Here is a 19,251-nt window from a genome sequence, read left to right as displayed (position 1 = left end):
CAGCTACGTTACAAGCCGACACTGAACCCCAGTGCTGAGTCTCACAGCAGTGATGTCACCAGTGTGTCCTGTTTGTGCTTTGACATCACTTCTATACAAAATTACAAACCAATAGACTAGAGCTTGATCACAGCATTTCAATGAATGGTGATGTTGCCCTTCAACAATATCTGTGATCAGACAGCTTCCGAAAACGCAAATTTTGAGTTGCGTAATAGCCCCCATCTTGAAAACTGGCGGCCATATTGGAATTAAATTGACACCATTCAGTTCTTCCAGTCAGAATACATTCATTTGTTTGGATCAATGTGTGGATCACACATTTCTGTTCACTAAAGTTCTACTTATTCATTTGACGAGGTGGCCATCTTGAAAACTGGCGGCCATCTTGGATTTTCAGATGGCAAACGTACTTTTCTTAGAAAGTACATCCTTTCTATCCTTTTTTATAGCTCAATATAACTCAAACACTGTTTAAAACCACCTCGAATGGCGGCCATCTTGAAAAATGGTGTCCATTTAGTTTTTTTCAAGTGGACAACGTACTTTTCTGAGAGAGTAGGTTTTGAAGCACCTGTGTGCCAAATGTGGTGCTTGTATGATCAAGTGAACGATCGTTTCAGTAATCTGCTCCACTATAGAGCGTCGCAGTCCCGCCTCCTACCCGGGACCAGGAAATGAAATCCAATGCATTATTCTCATAGACATTTCGTAAAGTATTTATTTAAAGACGGTTACGCCGCGGACAAAGCCAACTCGAGTCGTGACAACTCATGACAACACAAACAATATTTTGGACCAAACAAATAATTAGAAAGAAGTAAAAAACGGCAGGTTACAACACTTTTTTTGTTGTTTTTCTTCTTTCTAATTATTTGTTTGGTCCAAAATATTGTTTGTGTTGTCATGAGTTGTCACGACTCGAGTTGGCTTTGTCCGCGGCGTAACCGTCTTTAAATAAATACTTTACGAAATGTCTATGAGAATAATGCATTGGATTTCATTTCCTGGTCCCGGGCAAGGATAGTCTAAGAAGGATGAGACGCGAAGACCGTACGGGCGACGCCATGTTGCTTTGGAAGGAAAGAAACATGCGCAGTTGAGACCAAGGAAGCTGAACGCGGAAGTGTTGGCTGCATATAGCCCATTGCGCATGTTTATTTCCTTCCAAAGCAACATGGCGTCGCCCGTACGGTCTTCGCGTCTCATCCTTCTTAGACTATCCTTGGTCCCGGGTAGGAGGCGGGACTGCGACGCTCTATACAGGTTACTATAAAATGACTGGATATAGGCTATAGCTGTTCCATAGCTGCTCCCCACTGTATTACACTGTACCATGGCTCCCTCTAGTGACCGTTTATATTTAGTGCACCGTACGCTCCAGCAGCGCTAGTGCGCATGTGCACAGTGCACAACGATATGTGAGTTTTCCGGCGGCTCGGTATTAGTTTCGGCAGCTCCTGCTAAAATCCACAGACAGAACAACAATAAGAAGTTTGTTAAAACAACATTATGGCGTCTGACTGTTGACACTTTAATATGCACAGAACACTAAAAGGTGGTTTGAAAACAGTGTGGTCGTTAAGCAGCAGGAGCACGTTTGTTTGTCAGCAGCTAAACTACTGAAATAAACACAGCTACAGGTAAAAAGAGATGGATTCACCACGTTGTGTTTTTACTACATTTATCTTTTAACTTATTGACTCATCTTTTAACATGGAACGCGAGTCGAATGTCTCTCTGCTTGTTTGTTATAAATGTGATCATAATAAACAACCAGTGTAGCAGCAGCAGCAGCAGCAACAATAATACAGTCTATACGCCTACATTGTTTGGTTGCATCTTGTTGATGCCACTATTATTATTACTAATGTAACCACAACGTTACAGCAATGTGTTGTAGTTATGATACAGTATCCTACATATTTTGATTGTCCACGAATATAACCTTTTTCCTTCTGTTATAAGATTTTCTTTCACATTGTTTAAATGATCATTATAGACTAGCAATAACCTCACCTATCTCCCAGACTCTGTCCCTAGTTAGAGTTCAGAGTATTAATGAATGTAGAATTATGTGCAGGATGCAATTTTTATAGAAATGTGAGGGACTTAGTTTATTTAACTAATTCTTTAAATAGTTTTTTTTTTTACTCCTCTCACACTCTCATGCTAGCCCGTCTCCGGACCCCCCGGGTTGAGCTCCTTTGGACCCCTACCCCGTAGGGTCCGGTATCATCGGCTTCAAGCGACATGGGATGCAATCTGAGTTACCCTTCTCCGACGGATCTCTGCGCTGTGGGTGTGACACTGACATATTCCAAAAGAAGCATATGAACGCTATAGGAGACAACGAACCCTCTGACCCCCCCCGCGAACGGCTCAGAAGCCGTTAAGTATTTTTAATGTTTGTACGACCGTTTTGGCAGCTCTCTTCCTTCCTTCCTTGACTTCCTTATTGACATCCTATTGTACCGCCTCCATCACCGTGGCTGGCTACCTGCGACAGAGGCAGGAACGCGCAGATAGCCAGTTCCGGCGCTCTGTCGCAGGTAGCCAGCCACGGTGATGGAGGCGGTACAATAGGATGTCAATAAGGACATGAATTTGACATTTGGATGTCACTTTACGTAGGGTCCCTATGCATTTATTCCACGCACTATGGTAGGCAGTACATACCCTCCGTGCAGGCCGTGCTGCGGCCTTTTGGTGGTGGAGATGTTTCAAAAGAAGCCTAAATCGGCTATAGGAGACAACGGCAACGTGAGAAATTTCATTTGGCGCAGAATCCGTTTAATCTTTGTTTGACCGTTTTGGCTGCTCTGAAATTCTCTCTTCCTTCCTTTCTTGACTTCCCATTGTACTGCCTCCCGCACCGAGAGTGGCTAGCTGCGCGTCCCTACGTTCCTGCCTCTGATCTGCTCTGTCTCAGCTAGCATGTATTCACCAAAACCAACTTACAGTTAGTTAATTTAAAATGTATTTGTGTGTGCTCGTGCTCCGGACAAGTGACTTTTGTGCCCGGACAAGTGAATGGGAAATGTACTTGTCCGCAGGACAAGTCCCTCAAAAGGTTAATGTCAAGCCCGGCAAGCAATGCAAATGTAGATTGTAAACGAGTAGGATATTTACTCTGTCCACTGTAATGTTAATGTGATTGTCAAGTGAACTTAGAGCTCCATGTCTTCATGAACCAAGCATTGAAACCGTACCAACTAAACCTTTATCATGCTCTATTATTGTGTCAGTCTTAGAATGACCATTCAGGTAATGCATAACATTTGAAATTTTTTTCCTGTCTTGTTCATACGCTGCACATTTTGCCTCAAACCCACTTTAACACAATGAGTGCTGCCTGCTGGACGAAAGTGGTATGACACTTGGGTGCCGGTGATTTCAGTCCGCTTTTGGCATCCATCTTGGATACTAAAGTATTAGCGTTTATTACCAAGCTAAAATAAGGCCAATCCTTGCTCTAGAAAACGCCAATGTTCCAATCACGATCACTGGATAATCAGAAATGACCTCCGAACATTGGAGAATAGTTGAAAACCATGCTCTAGTAGGCCTAGTAATTCATGAATCCCATAATCTCAAGATTCTTATTAAAGTCCTGATTCACTTGATTTCAGACCGGTGTATGGAGTCCAGACTGCAGGTGAAAATGAACTCTCCAGACTCAGCCAAGGATATTTCTATTAAACAGGAGGAACCTGAAGACATCTCTATTAAACAGGAGGAACCTGAAGACATCTCTATTAAACAGGAGGAACTTGAAGACCACCCAAACCGTAGTATGTATTTTCACTTGGCCTAAATGTTTTACTGTACCTTACCCTAATCCAAACCTTGATGCTGAGCGGGGAGACATCGTCACTTTGGAATATTTTACAAAACTACCAAGCGATTACACCTTTTTAAAGTGGATTTTCATGACAAGCAACTCAGCGGTCGGTGTAATCGCTGTTCAAAGGTAACTTTAAACATAGGCAGTCTAGCCTGAAAGACGGCCGTAATTTGTCGGCATTCATCCTGTTAATATTGATGAGTACAGCTCATGAAAATCAAAAAATCCTATCCAATGAATTAGAATATTTTACGAGACCACAAAAAAATGATTTTTTTAAAAGAAAAATGTCGACCATCTGAAAAGAATATTAATGTATGCAGTTAATACTTGGTCTGGGCTACTTTTGAACAAATTATTTCATCAACGGGGCGTGGCATGGAGGTGATCAGCCTGTGGCACCGTTAAGGTGTTATGGAAGCCCAGGTTTGTGAAAGCTTTGTAGAGAAAAGGCCTTGTGCACACCTACAAGGACAGGTCTGTAGGAACCAGCAACCGAATGCAAATCATGAGAAGAAACATACAACATATTGTGGATGTGATGCGTTGTGAGCTTGTAGATCAACTATTTTCAGCATGCAACACATCGTACAACGAAGCACAAGTCAAGCACCAGTCAAGCTTCACTTGAGAGCTGTGTTTTGTTGGCCGAAGCGACGTTACACAGCGCAAAAGTAATAAGCTACGGGAAGCTAGTTTTCGGTGGCAGCCTGGCACGTTGTGTTTAATCAACCAACATCAAGTTTACCTCAGTGTTTTTGTTTTAGCTGGTTTTCTCCTAGAAAGCTCTATGTTTAGGGTGTGTTTTAGCTGGTTTTCTCCTAGAAGGCTCTATGTTTAGGGTGTGTTTTAGCTGGTTTTCTCCTAGAAGGCTCTATGGAAATCTGGGACACTGTTTGAAGTGAACTGTCAGAGAGTGGTTCACACATGCCCAGAATGAACGCGTTCACAATGACGTTCATCAAGCAGAAATACAGTACGTTCAGTTCAACAAAAAATAAACGGATTTGTGAACAATCATTCTTTGAAAGCGTACAGGGACAACACTGCGGGTCAAGACTGCGCATGCATTTAATAAGTTAAATATTTTTAAGGCAATTAATTAACACAATTGATTAACACCGTTAACGCAATAATTTTGACAGCCTTAAAAAGGTTTCAAAATGATGGTAAAACAAATGAGTGTTCAAATGAGTCATCTAGCAGCAGTGATGACAGGACTTCAGTGGTGCATTTATTGTCTCTGTTGCGACTGTATAGGTAGCAGACTACTATGAAAACCTGCAATTGTCAATGGCATTCAATGTTTGTGTTAACACAAACACTCAAAACTGACCATTCATTGTCAATGGCATTCAATGTTTGTGTTAACACAAACACTCAAAACTGACCATTGTCAATGGCATTCAATGTTTGTGTTAGGACAATCTTTGTGCTTACACTTACCCTCAAAGCTGGACATAGGCCCCTCAATAATATGGAAAATAACTTTTTGGTCCTATAAAGTGCTTTTAAAGGTGGCCTTACACTAGCCGATTTTTTTTCAATCTGAAATCTGATAGCGCCACACACTACAGGATAATCGGAGCGGGGCAGAGCAAATATCAAACATTCTTGATGTTGATCGGGCCGTCCCGATCGCGCTTTGAGCGGTCGGGCACCCCCCGAGCGTCAAAAATGCCCGATTATCGGCTAGTGTAAGGCCACCTTAAGGCCTTATTTGGACATGAATGATTTGAAATCAGATCTGTCGAGCTTCCAACTTGCGCTTTGCACACATGCTGGCCATGGATGGCCTACATGTGCGCGAGCAGAGCACGCAACCTACTGCTGACTCCTGTCAACATTATCATGTTAAAGAATGAAAGAAAAAAATGTTTATGTAGTGATTTTTGTTGGGCTGGAATTTCAGAAACATTTTAGTTAAAAAGTGGAAAAGGTTATTTTATTTAAAGGGTGGTTCTTTGTATTTTTGTTGTGTAATAAAAATGTGATCCTTAAAACCCCTTTATGGCCCTTGACGTAATTGACGTAATGAAATCAATAAATCCCTTATGGCCACTGACGTAATGGACGTAATCGATTGATTCCCAATAATCGGGAGCTTATTGTCGCAAAATGTAGCATTTTTTAGCTAATTTGGCTAACGGCCGATGTAATCTTCTTAAAACCGGCCGAAAATCCGCGCGTGCACGGTCGATCACACACGCGCGTGATCGCGCATGCATCGCTGCGTAAAATGCGATGTTTTGGGCTTGATTAGAGCTTAATTTGACTTAGTTATGAAAAATACGATGATAGCTTAGCATTCCGGACATCTGAGAGTGTAACACAGTAGCAAAGCTACTACCGGATATTTTGATCCAAACCGGAAGTGGTCATCGTTCACTCGCTCTCTTTGGTCAGAATCGGCAAAATGGTGACGTTACCGCCACCATCAGGACTGATTGTCCCAATACTATAGTCTTGCCCCGTCAAAATGAGATATAGTGTGTATATCGCGGATTTTTCTATTGGCATTAAAATGACAAATTAAACATATGAATAATGCTGGCTGAAGGCACATTAATTAGTTAATTAGGCACGGCCACAAGAGGGTTAAAACAATAAAAGGCTTCAATTATTTCAGTTGTTGTGTAATGAATCTAAAATATATAAAGGTTTATTTATTTGTATTACATTATGGCAAATAATGAACTTTTTCAGATTATTCTAATTCGTTGGGATGGACCTGTATATCGTCGGGATGAATTAATTAATTAATATCGTTACATGCCTAGTGGGCACCTAAACATTGTACGTGGGCACCTCAGAGTTAAATTGGCTATTTGTTTTCCAAAAATGTAAAATAAATAAATATGGAATTAATTTGTATTGTATAATGTAATGTGTGGACATATTGTAATAAATTTCACTTTATTAATCCCAAAGGGATTTTTTTTCATTTGTTTTTGTTTGCATTTTTTTTCCAGCCCCTACTACTACTCTGTGGTTCTATGGGCTGTGGCAAAACTTTTGACAATAGCTAGCAACGTATTACAAATAAATAAATAAATAATAAATAAATACATGAAAAAATAACGAAATGGTTTGAATGGTGATTAATCATGATTAATAATTTTGAAGCTGTGATTAATCTGATTATAAGTTTTAATCATTTGACCACTACTTATATTGTCTTGAATAATAACACCCTTACTGAATGATAAGTAGCCTACAATCTGTTACCAGTGATTTCCACAGAGCACCACAGGGAGAGGTCTACAGTATCTAGAGAGATGGCCTCCAAAAGACACTCAACGTTTTCAGAGGAACAGCCAGAGACGGGCGAGGGACGTGGACCGTTTGATGCAATGATGCAACCTGTTGTAAAGTTGTACCGTATAGGTATGTGCTGTTTTAAGGGATATTTCACTTTCAACATAATTGTTTATCATCTACTCAGGCTTTTGTGAACGCACTGGGAGCAGTTTTTAACGCCCCCATCACCCAGGACAAAGTTCTTTGTCCTTTCTATTAGTAACGCCCGACGCCCAGGACGAAGTTTGATCCAAAAGACGAAGTTTATTGATCATTGCTTAGACCAGTCATTAGTCCTACAACTACAACCTATCTCAAACCCTCACCCTAAACCTAACCTCCCACGGGGCAGCACACCTAAACCTAACCTTAACCCATGTCTAACCAATGACTAGTCTAAACTAAGTATGCACCCCCAGTGGGACGTCATCGAAAATGTTCCTCCCCTGTTTAGCCGACGACAACGAAAATCTTAAAACGTTAACAAAAGTAAGAGGAGAGATCAAATTACTCCGGTTTTAACCTCACTGCACCTGGCTCCCTGTGGTTTTTAGGATTGATCTTAAAATGAAATGATGAAGCTCGTAATGGTCTTGCACCTTCTTATCTCCATGATTGTCTGCTTCGATATGTCCCTAACCTCCCCCCCCCCCCCCCCCCCCACTACCCCCCAGGTCCTCCACTGCTGGCCTACTCGAACTCCCTAAAAAGGTGGCTACTAAGAAATGTGGTGAGGCAGCCTTCTGCTTCTATGGGCCAACGGCCTGGAATAAACTACCACTACAGCTCAGACAGACTATAGACATCTTTAAGACACATCTTAAGACTCACCTCTTCACTCTTGCTTTTAGTTGAGTTTAAGCTAGATAATCAAATGTTGCTGATAGACTATTCGTCTTTTATGCAGATAGATAGATGTTGTTCTATCATGTGACATTCGGTGCAGGGCAGGCTGCTCGATGGTGAATTAGTATTGTAACATACTAATTCACCGCGAAATGTGTTACTACTGCCACAGGTCGACGGGTGTATGTAGGCTAAAAAGGCTTTAGGAAAAACGGGTTTGCTTAAACGTATTCATGCAGGAGGCCTTACGTGCGCAATGAGGCTGTGCTCTAGTTTTTCTATGTCTATAATGTTGTGTTTCCCAAAAAAGGACATGGTGCCCGATTGGCTGCCATGCCGTGCATGTGTGCAATGTGTGCATGTGTGCAAGTGTGCATGTGTGCATGTGTGTATGTGTGCAAGCGCTACACTCCTGTTCAAGCAACGTGTGACACAAACTTTCTTTTGGAAACCCAGCCATTGTAAGAACTGGAGTCACCACTACATCCGCACTATAAAATATGTGACACCCTGTCAAAAATCATCTCTTATTGGAACATGTTTGTTGAAACTTCCAACAACCGGTTTGAGTGTTTGTGCCAATTATTGTTTTCTGTTTTATTTAATTGTGTTCTTATTGTGTCTTATTTTGCCATAACCTTCTGTTGAACACTTGCTACTTATTTGTAACTATTCAATGCAACATTATACTCTATAAGAACGAAAATACATTGCTTGGATGCACCTGGGACGTATCCTCAGTGATGTATCCCAAGGTCATCAGGGTTTCGGGTCTCGTGAACATCATACCCCTCACTCGGGTGACCCAGCCGGGAGGATCAAGTCCCGACTTATGTCCCAGTAGCTACCCTCGATCAGACCCACTAGGGAAAGACCAGGGCCACACAATCCGTTGAATCAACTCCGGAACTACTCTGCCGGGACTGGGAGGTACAATTCTGGCATGTGGAGGGACTAGGCTCTGTGGGTTGACTCCTGTCCGGGCCCCTCCTACGTCTCACCAGGTCCACTCATGCTCTCACCAGGAGTACCGCCAGGACCTGTGCGTTGCACCAGACTCCCAGCACCAGACATTCAGGAGTGGTGGTTTCTTGAGCCGCAATGGTTCTGCATGCTCCACCTGGGCAACGGTGGTACTGCAGGATCCGCTTGCGGCTCGAATGGCCCTCCTAAAGGCCTCACCGAAGGTTTTTGGGCTTCCTCCTCACGGAGGATGCAGGCTAGGGTGCCAACCCATACTGCTCCTGAGGTGCCGTCTACATTCTGGCTGTCACCCATCTCTCCGGTGGTCACCAGACTAAACCTGGTTGTCACATAGTCTATTCCTATGAGTCACTATAAATAGAATACCTCAGAACGAAAAATATATCGCTTGGATGCACCTGGGACGTATCCTCGGTAATGTATCGAAAGGTCATCAGGGTTTCGGGTTTCACAAACATCATACCCCTTATGACCCAGCCGGGGTGATAAGGTCCCGACTTATGTCCCAGTAGCTACCCTCGATCAGACCCACTAGGGAAAGACCAGGGCCACACAATCCGTTGAATCCACTCCGGAACTACTCTGCCGGGACTGAGAGGTACAATTATGGCATGTGGAGGGACTAGGCTCTGTGGGTTGACTCCTGTCTGGGCCCCTCCTACGTCTCACCAGGTCCACTCACTGTGTCTATATGGATATAGAATAAGGTGCTTTTTTATCTAGTCACGTTTATTTGTTTTATTATTAGAATTGTCTAAAAAGAAGGTATCATCTATTGTGTTAATGCATTCGTATTTGCTACTTTAAGTCCATTAAGTAGTGTCTACTACCTCTAAACAACATTCCCTTCGTCTGTGTCTCCAATACAGTGTTGCATCATCAGTCTGGCTTCCCTGTTCTACCAGAGGTGAAAGAACGAAGAAACTTGGCTAAGCAAATATGCCACTGTTGTGATCAGTGTGGTAAAAGCTTCCCTACAGTGTCCAGCCTTAAAGGACACCAGAGAATTCACACTGGAGAGAAACGCTATGGATGTGATCAGTGTGGACAACGCTTCTCTCTAATTAACACCCTTAAAACACACCAGAGAATTCACACTGGAGAGAAACCCTATGGATGTGATCAGTGCGGACAACACTTCTCTACAATGGGAAACCTTAAAACACACCAGATGATTCACACTGGAGAAAAACCTTATGGATGTGATCAGTGTGGGAAACACTTTACTCGTTTGACCCACCTTAAAACACACCAGAGTATACATACTGGTGAGAAACCCTATGGATGTGATCAGTGTGGACAATGCTTCTCTCAAATGAACAGCCTTAAAACACACCAGAGAATTCACACTGGAGAGAAACCCTATGGATGTGATCAGTGCGGACAACAATTCCCTACAATGGGAAATCTTAAATCACACCAGATGATTCACACTGGAGAAAAACCTTATGGGTGTGATCAGTGTGGGAAACACTTTACTCGTTTGACCCACCTTAAAACACACCAGAGAATACATACTGGTGAGAAACCCTATGGATGTGATCAGTGTGGACAATGCTTCTCTCAAATGAACAGCCTTAAAACACACCAGAGAATTCACACTGGAGAGAAACCCTATGGATGTGATCAGTGTGGACAATGCTTCTCTCAAATGAACAGCCTTAAAACACACCAGACAATTCACACTGGAGAGAAACCCTATGGATGTGATCAGTGTGGGAAACACTTCTCTCAAATGGTACACCTTAAAATACACCAGAAAACTCACACTGGAGAGAAACCCTATGGATGTGATCAGTGTGGACAACACTTCTCTCTAATGGCACATCTCAAAAGACACCAGAAAATTCACACTGGAGAGAAACCCTATGGATGTGATGAGTGTGGACAACATTTCTCTCGAATGGAAATCCTTAAAAGCCACATGAGAATTCACACTGGAGAGAAACCCTATGGATGTGATCAGTGTGGACAACACTTCTCTCTAATGGCACATCTCAAAAGACACCAGAAAATTCACACTGGAGAGAAACCCTATGGATGTGATGAGTGTGGACAACATTTCTCTCGAATGGAAATCCTTAAAAGCCACATGAGAATTCACACTGGAGAGAAACCCTATGGATGTGATCAGTGTGGACAACGCTTCTCTCAAATGAACAGCCTTAAAACACACCAGATAATTCACACTGGAGAGAAACCCTATGGATGTGATCAGTGTGGCCACCACTCTGACAAGTCCACCCTTAGAAAACACCAGAAAACTCACACTGAAGAGAAACCCAAATGATTGTTGTGTGTGGAAAAGCTTTTGGTATATTTTTGTGAACATACAGCTGTATGTTTAGTTTAACTTGTTAATGGATTTTCTTATTGGACTTTTTAGACATTTTAAATTAGACACATTGTCTGTGAAAGGCAGGAAATTAGCACATAATCACATTTGTACATATTTTTCTAGTGACATGTGTTGTAAGTATATGGGTGAAATAAAACGTTTTACAAAATACCCATGTCTGTTCTTTTAGTTCACATGATGTTTTTAAGGTTTATTATAAACCAGCAGTATTTATGTTTTAGTTTAATTAAACATGAAGCTTACAAAGCAATCTCACAGTTAGCCGTTTATTTCTAGAATGCTTAGTGTGCTGAAGTGGTCTCAGTCTATCTATGGACACAGCAATGTGCTTGGTTCTCATAACTAGTTCTCATAAAACATTATTTCTAATGTGTTTTGGGGCAATCTTAACTTGTAAACATCTTTAATTTAGCAAGCAAAACAAAAGGATTAGGATAACTCAAATTATATAAAGCTGCAACTTTTTAGAAATAAAATGTGATGATTTAACCAATGCATATGGTAAAGTATCCTGATATAATATAACTAACTGCGGTGGTTGTGGGTGGTTTCTCTTGTCTTTATGTTGGGAACTGTAGACAGTCCCATGTACAGACCTATACAGACCTATTTCTGTAGTTTTGGTGAAACTCGTCACTCAACAGGTGATCTGTCCAATGCCAGACAACCAGTGACCATTAACACGTTTAATCTCTGCATTTGAATGCATTGTTTATAGTGAATGAAGCATCGGCCATCATCATATTCACATGTAGCCTATTAACCCTATTTACACTTCAACCAGGTGAAAGAATGCAGGTGTACTTCATTATTTGCATTCTAATCACTTTGAATGAAAGCTCCACGTTCCTTCACAACAACACAACCTGAACGAAGGTGTTACACTGTAAGGTTTCCATATTTCAAAAGCCTGGTTTTGGCTTAAATTCTGGATTAGTTATTCCAAGTTTCGTGAAACGGGCCCCAGGTTTCCCAAGTTTACACAAATACAGTTGTTGCTGTTATTGTTTATTTTATAAATAAATATCAGAGCTGTAATGTAAATATGAAATAAATGCTTAAACATATAGGTGTAATGCTATAGAGAAAACTTTCAAGCCTGTTTTCTCAACTCGCTGTTTTCTGCAAGACATTACTCTATCCATCCATCCATCCATCCATCCATCTTCAACCGCTTATCCGTAGTCGGGTCGCGGGGGCAACAGCTCCACCAGAGTGCTCCAGACTTCCCTCTCCACAGCAACATTAGTGACTTCCTCCTGGGGGATTCCGAGACGTTCCAAGGCCAGTGAGTCGATGTATTTCCTCCAACTGCGCCTTGGTCTGCCCCGGGGTCTCCTCCCAGTGGGACGTGCGTCGAGGACCTCCCTAGGGAGGCGCCCGCGAGGCATCCTAACCAGATGCCCGAACCACCTCAGCTGACTCCTTTCCAGGCGAAGGAGCAGCGGTTCTACTCTGAGTCTCTCTCGTGTGACTGAACTTCTCACCCTATCTCTAAGGGAGATGCCAGCCACCCGTCGAAGAAAACTCATTTCGGCCGCTTGTATTCGCGACCTTATTCTTTCGGTCATGACCCACACTTCATGACCATAGGTGAGAGTAGGAACGAAGATTGCTCGGTAGACAGAGAGCTTTGCCTTCTGGCTCAACTCTCTTTTCGTCACAACAGTGCGATACAGCGACTGCAATACCGCCCCTGCCGCTCCGATTCTCCGGCTGATCTCCTTCTCCGTCCTCCCCTCACTCGTGAACAAGACCCCGAGATACTTGAACTCCTTCACCTGGGGTAATGCCTCATTCCCTACCCGGACTGCACAATCCACCGGTTTCCTGCTGAGAACCATGGCCTCAGATTTGGAGACGCTGATCCTCATCCCAGCCGCCGTACACTCGGCTGCGAACCGGTCCAGTGAGAGCTGAAGGTCTTGGACCGATGGTGCCATCAGGACCAAATCATCTGCAAAAAGCAGTGATTCAACCCTTAGGTCACCGAGCCGAATACCCTCTCCGCCACGACTTCGTCTCGAGATCCTGTCCATGAAAATCACAAACAGGATAGGTGACAATGCGCAGCCCTGGCGGAGGCCAACCCCCACCGGAAACGAATCCGACTTACTCCCGAGCACACGGACACAGCTCTCGCTTTGGGTGTACAGAGATTGGATGGACCTCAATAAGGTCCCCCTCACCCCATACTCCCGCAGCACCTCCCACAGGACCTCCCGGGGGACCCGGTCATATGCCTTCTCCAAATCCACAAAACACATGTAGACCGGACATGCATACTCCCAGGCCTTCTCCAGGATTCCTGCAAGAGTATAGATCTGGTCAGTTGTTCCACGGCCAGGACGGAATCCACATTGCTCCTCCTGAATCTGAGGTTCGACTATCGGCCGGACCCTCCTTTCGAGCACCTTGGCGTAGACTTTCCCAGGGAGGCTGAGTAATGTGATACCTCTGTAATTGGCACACACCCTCTGATCCCCCTTTTTAAATAGTGGGACCACCACCCCGGTCTGCCATTCCCTCGGCGCTGACCCAGACTTCCACGCAATGTTGATAAGGCGTATCAACCAAGACAGCCCCTCAACACCCAGGGCCTTCAGCATTTCTGGACGAATCTCATCAACCCCCGGAGCTTTGCCACTGTGGAGCTGCTTAACTACCTCAGTGACTTCCTTCCGGGAGATTGACGACGATCCCCCATCATCCTCAGGCTCTGCTCCTGTCAGGGAGGGTGGGTCTGATGTTATTGGGTTTAGGAGTTCCTCAAAGTGTTCCTTCCAGCGCCCTACGACCTCCTCATTTGAAGTCAGCAGAGTCCCATCCTTACCGTACACGGCTTGGATGGTTCCCCGCTTTCCCCTCCTGAGGTGTCGTACGGTCCTCCAGAACAACTTTGGTGCCGCCCGAAAGTCCTTCTCCATGGATTCCCCAAACTCCTCCCACACCCGCTGCTTTGCCTCAGTCACAGCCGCGGCTGCTGCCCTTCGAGCCTGTCGGTACCCTGCAACTGCGTCCGGAGTCCCCCGGGATAACATATCCCGGTAGGCCTCCTTCTTCAGTCGGACAGCTTCCCTGACCTCCGCTGTCCACCAGGGAGTTCGAGGGTTACCGCCCCTTGAGGCACCTATGACCTTCTGGCCACAGCTCACGGCTGCAGCTTCAGCAATAGAGGCTTTGAACATTGCCCATTCCTGTTCAATGTCCCCAACCTCCACAGGGATGCCAGAGAAGTCCCGCCGGAGGTGGGAGTTGAAGTCCTTCCGGACAGAGGTCTCCTCCAGACGTTCCCAGTTCACCCGCACTACACGCTTGGGTTTGCCAGGTCTGTCCAGAGGTTTCCCCTGCCATCTGAACCAACTCACCACCAGATGGTGATCAGTTGACAGTTCAGCCCCTCTCTTCACCCGAGTGTCCAAAACATACGGCCTCAGATCAGCTGACACGATTACAAAATCGATCATTGATCTTTGGCCTAAGGTGCTCTGGTACCAAGTACACTTATGAGCATCCTTATGCTTGAACATGGTGTTTGTTATGGTCAGTCCATGGCTAGCACAGAAGTCCAATAACAACTCACCACTCGGGTTTAGATCCGGGAGACCGTTCCTCCCAATCACGCCAGCCCAAGTATCTCCGTCATTGCCCACGTGTGCGTTGAAGTCCCCCAGTAAGACAATGGAATCCCCCACAGGTGCCCCATCCAGGACCCCCTGTAGGGTATCCATGAAGGCCGGGTACTCTGAACTCCTGTTCGGTGCGTACGCACAAACAACAGTCAGAGTATTCCCCCCTCCCACCCTAAGGCGGAGGGAAGCGACCCTCTTGTCCACCGGGGTAAACTCCAACGGACTGGCACTCAACCGGGGGCTTGTGAGTATCCCCACACCCGCCTGAGCCCTCACACCCTGGGCAACTCCAGAAAAGAACAAGGTATACCCCTTGTCCAAGAGTTTGGTTCCAGAATCCTTACTGTGTGTGGAGGTGAGCCCCACCAGGTCTAACCTGTAGCGCTCAGCCTCCCGCACCAGGTCCGGTTCTTTCCCCACCAGTGTAGTGACGTTCCACGTCCCCAAAGTCAGCCTCTGCTGCCCGGGTCTGGTCCGTCCAAACACTCCAGTGTCACTGCCACCCGTCTGGCAGCGCACCCGACCCCACTGCTTCTTGGCGCGGGTGGTGGGCCCACGTGGCGGAGAAGATGTGCCCACGTTGCTTCTTCGGGCTGTGCCCGGCCGGACTCCGTGGTAAGCCCGGCCACCAGGCGCTCGCTGACGAGCCCTCCCTCCGGGCCTGGCTCCAGAGGGGGGCCCCGGGCTTCCTCCGGGCCGGGTCGCATCTCTTCTCTCTTGTTCTTCCATGAGTGTTTTTGGACCATGCTTTGTCTGGCCCCTCCCCCGAGACCACTTTGCCATGGGAGACCCTACCAGGAGCACTTGGCTCCAGACAATACAGCTCCCGGGTTCATGGGGGCACTCAAAACTCTCCACCACGATAAGGTGATGGTCCTTGGAGAGTTACTCTATAAGCCATATCTCCAAAACTGGTGGGTCAAACTGAACAACCAATATCTCTAATAAGAAAAAGTAGCCTAGTCCCTCAGTCAAAATTTGTCACAATGGAGCACAATAGGATATGAGACTTTGATGATTTGACAATATATGTATTTGTTGTTAGGCCTTGACCAGTCCTGTACAGAAATGGTCTTCTATACTAAAGTGGAAACAAATTGAATTTACATTACAACTTAACACATAAAATAATAAAAGTACAGGGGGCGGTATATACTTGTAAAAGACAAGATGTGAAGGCTTGTGTACTATGTATAAAGACTGTGCAATCATGGGGGTGGGTGGCAGTTTGAGTATTGGGAAACAAATAGGCCTAGCTGTTTTTAGTTGTTTTGTTTTCTTCTTGCTTTTAATAAATGTTTAAAGTCAAGATTTGTTTTTTTTTTATCTGTGGTGTGTGTGTGTGTGTGTGTGTGTGTGTGTGTGTGTGTGTGTGTGTGTGTGTGTGTGTGTGTGTGTGTGTGTGTGTGTGTGTGTGTGTGTGTGTGCGCGCGCGCGCGCGCGCGTGAGTCGCTTTCTTGCAACCACTCGTCCACTCTTAGTCCACCCAACAAATCAAAATTCACAGTGAAATATTCCATAACAACAACAAAGCTGCCCCCCTATAGTGGAGAAAAATAAAACTTCTGGGAAGTTGGGAACTCAGATTACAACAAAGCCGGTTCCTGGGTGGCGGAGTGATAGCCTACTACTACATGTGAAGCGGTCAGCAGCACTGCTTTTGCACCTGGGGTTGATATAAAGTGATTGAAGGTGTGGGTTATCGGTGACATTTACAACGGTCACGTGACGGTAACCAGCCAATCAGAATCAAGTATTGGGACTAACCGTTTTAGAATCATGTGTTCTACATGATATGCTTTGACTCTGACATTGTCTGTTCTTTTAGATTCATGCTGACTCCTGCTTTGACTTCACTCACGTTCACATGATGTTTTTAAGGTTCATTATAAACCAGCAGTACTTATGTTTTAGATTAATTAAACATGAAGCTTACAAAGCAATCTCACAGTTAGCAGTTTATTTCTAGAATGTTGCATAGAGCATGACCTGGGGGAGGAGCTAGAGAGGGGTGGAGCACATGCAGCAGTGATTAGTGGTTCCACCTCAGGCTCTCTAGTATAAGAAGAGTTTGTAGTTCTTAGTTTTCCACAATTCCTCATGTGGACTCCAGACTTCAGCTGAAGATGAACTCTCTCGACCGCACCACAAACCATTCTGCTCAACAGGGAGGACCCAATGATCAAGACCTCTGTAAGTTACTCACTGTGTCTATATGGATATAGAATAAGGTGCTTTTTTATCTAGTCACGTTTATTTGTTTTATTATTAGAATTGTCTAAAAAGAAGGTATCATCTATTGTGTTAATGCATTCGTATTTGCTACTTTAAGTCCATTAAGTAGTGTCTACTACCTCTAAACAACATTCCCTTCGTCTGTGTCTCCAATACAGTGTTGCATCATCAGTCTGGCTTCCCTGTTCTACCAGAGGTGAAAGAACGAAGAAGCTTGGCTAAGCAAAAATGCCACTGTTGTGATCAGTGTGGTAAAAGCTTCCCTACAGTGTCCAGCCTTAAAGGACACCAGAGAATTCACACTGGAGAGAAACCCTATGGATGTGATCAGTGTGGACAACACTTCTCTACAATGGGACACCTTAAAAGACACCAGATAATTCATACTGGTGAGAAACCCTATGGATGTGATCAGTGTGGACAACGCTTCTCTCTAATTAACACCCTTAAAACACACCAGAGAATTCACACTGGAGAGAAACCCTATGGATGTGATCAGTGCGGACAACACTTCTCTACAATGGGAAACCTTAAAACACACCAGATGATTCACACTGGAGAAAAACCTTATGTATGTGATCAGTGTGGGAAACACTTTACTCGTTTGACCCACCTTAAAACACACCAGAGAATACATACTGGTGAGAAACCCTATGGATGTGATCAGTGTGGACAATGCTTCTCTCAAATGAACAGCCTTAAAACACACCAGAGAATTCACACTGGAGAGAAACCCTATGGATGTGATCAGTGCGGACAACAATTCCCTATAATGGGAAATCTTAAATCACACCAGATGATTCACACTGGAGAAAAACCTTATGGGTGTGATCAGTGTGGGAAACACTTTACTCGTTTGACCCACCTTAAAACACACCAGAGAATACATACTGGTGAGAAACCCTATGGATGTGATCAGTGTGGACAATGCTTCTCTCAAATGAACAGCCTTAAAACACACCAGAGAATTCACACTGGAGAGAAACCCTATGGATGTGATCAGTGTGGACAATGCTTCTCTCAAATGAACAGCCTTAAAACACACCAGAAAATTCACACTGGAGAGAAACCCTATGGATGTGATCAGTGTGGGAAACACTTCTCTCAAATGGTACATGTCACGGGGCAACCCGTGCCCTATAGACACTAGAAGACTCCACAATGTAAAACGGAACATTACAAATGCACACTGCACAGCTGCTTTCATGAATTGACTGTCATCAAGCTCCTTGGAGGTGTGGCTATGTGTAGCATCATATACTTATGTGTTGCCTAATGCTATCTTAATTGTTTTGTGTTTGATTTGATGCCTTGGAAAACATTCAGACTCTATGAAGGAAATGTGTAATTGTATAGTTGGTCTAACTCATGGGTCATGGTTTACCTTGTTTGAGTAGATTGGTCCAATTACTAATCATTGTGGGTGGGTCTCACCTGGTATATAAGGGAGGCTTGTGGAAATGTTTGGGGGAGGAGCCTGAGTGGAAAATGATCAGTGTTGCTTGAGACTAACAAAGTAGACAACTCCAAGGGAGAGCTGCCAGGGCCTTCCAGGAAGGCATAGCCTGTTTCAGTTTCTTAAGTTCTTGGTTTGTTGTTTTTCCTTAGTTTAGTTGTCAAGTGTTCATTTCTTACTTTCTGTTATTTGAAAGTGTATTGTCGATAAGTATTGTTTTTGCCTGCACAGTCAAATCCAGCATGGGTCGTTCACTCTGTGTTTTGAGGTAAATAAAATACCAACAAAGATCTACATTCTTGGACTGTCGATTCTTGGAGCCTTGGCCGTTCGGGCAACTTCACAGTACACCTTAAAATACACCAGAAAACTCACACTGGAGAGAAACCCTATGGATGTGATCAGTGTGGACAACACTTCTCTCTAATGGCACATCTCAAAAGACACCAGAAAATTCACACTGGAGAGAAACCCTATGGATGTGATGAGTGTGGACAACATTTCTCTCGAATGGAAATCCTTAAAAGCCACATGAGAATTCACACTGGAGAGAAACCCTATGGATGTGATCAGTGTGGACAACGCTTCTCTC

General features: G+C 44.3%; 1 long non-coding RNA gene across 1 annotated transcript; it reads left to right on the top strand.

The window, feature by feature from the left end:
- The first annotated feature begins 1,408 nt into the window (after window positions 1–1,408).
- LOC306919308 lies at window positions 1,409–11,403 on the top strand. Its single transcript, XR_013789508.1, has 5 exons — window positions 1,409–1,643; window positions 2,177–2,298; window positions 3,633–3,794; window positions 7,079–7,234; window positions 9,847–11,403. It is a non-coding gene; the product is annotated as an uncharacterized lncRNA (long non-coding RNA).
- Window positions 11,404–19,251: the final 7,848 nt, after the last annotated feature.

Source organism: Electrona antarctica, assembly GCF_951216825.1.
Source record: "Electrona antarctica genome assembly, contig: scaffold_25, whole genome shotgun sequence".
NCBI classification, from domain to species: Eukaryota; Metazoa; Chordata; class Actinopteri; order Myctophiformes; family Myctophidae; genus Electrona; species Electrona antarctica.
Note: the sequence above shows the minus strand (reverse complement) of the source record. Positions and strands in the feature narration are given on the sequence as shown.